Source organism: Arachis ipaensis, chromosome B02, assembly GCF_000816755.2.
Source record: "Arachis ipaensis cultivar K30076 chromosome B02, Araip1.1, whole genome shotgun sequence".
Taxonomy (NCBI): domain Eukaryota; kingdom Viridiplantae; phylum Streptophyta; class Magnoliopsida; order Fabales; family Fabaceae; genus Arachis; species Arachis ipaensis.
Window position 1 is genome coordinate 84,667,866 of NC_029786.2, and position 4,584 is coordinate 84,672,449.

At 32.5% G+C, this 4,584-nt stretch overlaps 2 long non-coding RNA genes across 2 annotated transcripts in view; one reads left to right on the forward strand and one right to left on the reverse strand.

Annotated features, from left to right (window-relative positions):
• The window catches only part of LOC110268939, a 20,973-nt gene that overhangs the window by 7,735 nt on the left and 8,654 nt on the right, over positions 1 to 4,584 (reverse strand). The gene's annotated exons all lie outside the window — the stretch shown is intronic.
• Positions 1 to 4,584, forward strand: part of LOC107628436 — a 13,894-nt gene that overhangs the window by 4,446 nt on the left and 4,864 nt on the right. The window lies entirely within an intron of this gene.

Consider the following 4,584-nt stretch of genomic DNA (forward strand, 5'->3'; position numbering starts at 1 on the left):
GGTAAAAACCTTAATTTATTTCAAATTCAATTTATCAAAACTTGCTTTAATTATCTTTAATAAAATAATTTCTGACATGAAAGTTTCTAATAAATAAATAAATTGAAATTAGCTCATAATAAGATTTTTTCAAAAATTCTGGATCTTACAACAAGCAACGACCACGACGCGGAGAGGGGAGAAGTAGCAACGACCCACACAGCGAAGACAGCGGAGACGCAGCAACGACGCACCACGAACTGCTTCTTTTGATGGCGCACCACAAACTGTGTAAAGCTGATTTTGTGCGACAATGATGGCGAAGCTTTGATGATGAGTGGTGGGTTATGGTGGGTTAGGACTTAGAGCTACTAGAGAAGGGAAAACACCAGAGCTCTGTGTTTTGTTCTATAGGAAGTTTCTCAAAAATTTGTTTAAGAGTAAAAAAATGTTAAATTTTAGAGCGAGAATGAAATAAAAAATAATATTTATTATAAATTTATTTTAAATTGATTTTCTCTATAAATAATATTTGTTATTTATTTATAAGAATAGTTTTTGAGTTTTCTACTAATTTAATATTTATAGAGAACTATTTTTATATGTATCTTTTAATTTACATAATTATTTAAATATTAAAAAATTGTTGCTTAATAAAAAAATTATTGTAATGGTTATAAAACCATTCTTAAAATTAGTCATAGAGAACGGTTTTATTTTGTTGCTATAATTTAATAAAAAAATTAAACTTTAATAGCAACACTATAAAAATCGTTGTCTAAAATCATCTAAGAGAACGGTTTTAAAGTGTAACAACTTTGATAAAGAGAACGATTTTATTTTGATGCTATAAAATAATAAAAACTGAACTTCAACAGTAATATTGTAAAAAACCATTGTCTAAAACCATCTAAGAGAATAATTTTAAGGTTTGCAGATTTTGGCATTGCTAAAACCTATATTTGTTGTAGTGTCCTCTTCTTTTTTTTCTTCCTCCATCACGCCATCTCTAAAACTGCCATCTCCAAAACCACCATCATTCAATCATACATACCCCTGTACAACTTGTACAGACAACTTATTGGGCTCACTATAGAAAATCCAATCCCTAACATAGCAAAATCACAATAAATCAAATTCTACAAATTTCTATGGTGCATTCTAGAATTTACATAACACAGAAATCACAAATCCACAATCACAATATTAGTAATATAGAACACAAGCAAGAAAGCAAGCATTGCATATTTGCTTAGTAATAATACCTATATATATGACAGCACTCCTCTGTTTAATCCTAGCTTTCTAAGCATCAATAATAGACTCCACAAGGTTCACCGCATTCTCAAGCTTCCCCTGCGCATTCACCACACAATAATCAAAATTCTTCTATGCTTCACCTGCTCCTTCATCGTCGTTGTCCTCACAAGCAGCGACTCCACCGTCTTCGTTTTCCAATCCACTAGCCTCTCCCCATCATCGCCTCACTCTCTGCCACCAGAAAAATAAACACTGCCAATTTTCCAAGCACTTTCCTCAACTTCTGCATACCCTGTATATCAACCCTAAGCACAATATCATAACCCTTTGCAATGAACTTTAAGGTCTGGTACTTCAGCACGTCTTTATAGTCACCGTACACCAGCAGACCAGCTAAGTAGGACAACCAGTAGCGACGAAAATAGAAGGAGACACAGGCGACGAACAAAGCAGCGGTGGGCAGAGGGGGAGTTGGAAAACAGAGAAGGGGAAGGAGGGGGAAATAATATTTGTTATTTATTTATAAGAATAGTTTTTGAGTTTTCTACTAATTTAATATTTATAGAGAACTATTTTTATATGTATCTTTTAATTTACATAATTATTTAAATATTAAAAAATTGTTGCTTAATAAAAAAATTATTGTAATGGTTATAAAACCATTCTTAAAATTAGTCATAGAGAACGGTTTTATTTTGTTGCTATAATTTAATAAAAAAATTAAACTTTAATAGCAACACTATAAAAATCGTTGTCTAAAATCATCTAAGAGAACGGTTTTAAAGTGTAACAACTTTGATAAAGAGAACGATTTTATTTTGATGCTATAAAATAATAAAAACTGAACTTCAACAGTAATATTGTAAAAAACCATTGTCTAAAACCATCTAAGAGAATAATTTTAAGGTTTGCAGATTTTGGCATTGCTAAAACCTATATTTGTTGTAGTGTCCTCTTCTTTTTTTTCTTCCTCCATCACGCCATCTCTAAAACTGCCATCTCCAAAACCACCATCATTCAATCATACATACCCCTGTACAACTTGTACAGACAACTTATTGGGCTCACTATAGAAAATCCAATCCCTAACATAGCAAAATCACAATAAATCAAATTCTACAAATTTCTATGGTGCATTCTAGAATTTACATAACACAGAAATCACAAATCCACAATCACAATATTAGTAATATAGAACACAAGCAAGAAAGCAAGCATTGCATATTTGCTTAGTAATAATACCTATATATATGACAGCACTCCTCTGTTTAATCCTAGCTTTCTAAGCATCAATAATAGACTCCACAAGGTTCACCGCATTCTCAAGCTTCCCCTGCGCATTCACCACACAATAATCAAAATTCTTCTATGCTTCACCTGCTCCTTCATCGTCGTTGTCCTCACAAGCAGCGACTCCACCGTCTTCGTTTTCCAATCCACTAGCCTCTCCCCATCATCGCCTCACTCTCTGCCACCAGAAAAATAAACACTGCCAATTTTCCAAGCACTTTCCTCAACTTCTGCATACCCTGTATATCAACCCTAAGCACAATATCATAACCCTTTGCAATGAACTTTAAGGTCTGGTACTTCAGCACGTCTTTATAGTCACCGTACACCAGCAGACCAGCTAAGTAGGACAACCAGTAGCGACGAAAATAGAAGGAGACACAGGCGACGAACAAAGCAGCGGTGGGCAGAGGGGGAGTTGGAAAACAGAGAAGGGGAAGGAGGGGGAGAAAAGGAAGGTAGCAGCAGCAAAAGCCAAGGGTAATTAGGGTTTCAAGTTTTGGTGAGAGAGTTTTAGTCCTTTTAACAAATTGGTATTGATACCTGATATCTCACCACCAGACACGTCAGATGGACCACCGTTTATCAATCGAGAACAGGGGCCGATTTGTACAATTTTATAGATGGATGGGGCCTAGTTGAGGTTTTGGGATGATTAAGGTGCGCTTTGTCCCTCGAGAAAAAGGTCAGGGTTGGATAGGGTATTTACCCTTTATTTTAACAATAATTAAAGAATACAAAATAAAAAAACTTTGAATATTAAAAAAATAAAAAAATAACTATGGCTACCTTTGTCTCCCAAATTTTATTAGTTCCCAAACATTTTGGTTATGCAAAATATATTATTGCAATAAGAGTTATAACTATTACTTTGTATCGATACAATTAAGTTGTATATGAGATAGATCGAATATTAATGGGCAACGATGATTATTATTTAACAAACATTAGAGAATCCGATGAAAGATCACGTTATCATATATCATAAAAGTTCAAAATCCATATGTGACATGACATTACCTAACCAAATTAATGAACTTTAGTTAAGTCATCAACGAACTCCTCCATAATAATGTACCTGTTCAGTTTCTTCTTTTCCGTTTTCTTCCTAAAAAAATTACACACCTAGCTACATTCATGTGTTTTGGTGGGTACGTTGAATACCCTAATTAAATTAAGAGAACAAGTATAAATAAATTCATATTTTACATATATAAAGTCTAAGAGAGTGGGAAATCTGTGGATCACTTGGATTACTTATGGTACCGGTAGATATGATCTTCTTCAAGAGATTGTGGATTATTGTTTTGTTTTATTTGGAAGTTACTTTTAATATTTATATTATTAACTAAAGAGCTTAATCATTATATGCAACAAAAGGTGCACATAAAAAATCAGAATATTAATAATTAAATAATGTGTAGTTTATAATTTTTTTTAAAAAAATGAGAAATTAAATCAAACATGTTTGCCACTACTACAATAATATATAATTAGATGCATGTTTGTGTAAAAGCAATAATTTTACCCTAACTTGGCATGCAAATTAAATATTTAATTACATCCATATATTAATATTGGTCATATATGTTCTATATATATGCTTTAATTTAGATTGGTCGCTTTCAACTTTTAACTTGTATAGTAATTAACGGGCGAAGAAGTGAAAAAGTCAGTGCCCCATTCACCCACTCAATTCAAAGATATGATATTAAGTCACTGCTTAGGATTCCTTGACTGAAGAAAGAAGCAATATCTCAGATTTGGTGAGCTTCCACAGCTATATGATGGATGGGGTACCTCTTTTATGATGTTATTATCACATACAACCAGTGAACTACTCATATTTTATCTAAGTTTTCAAACTACATACATCAACCCACATTAAAGGTTTTTACCATGAAAGTTTAATGATACTCGCCATATATTTGTCATCTTACCGCATCTCACGTAGTAAAAGTTTTTTTTGGGTTTGTGTAAATTTTTATATAATTTTTTTTATTTGTTTTACATTAAAAAAATTTTTTTAAATCAATAAGAATTGATATCTAAACA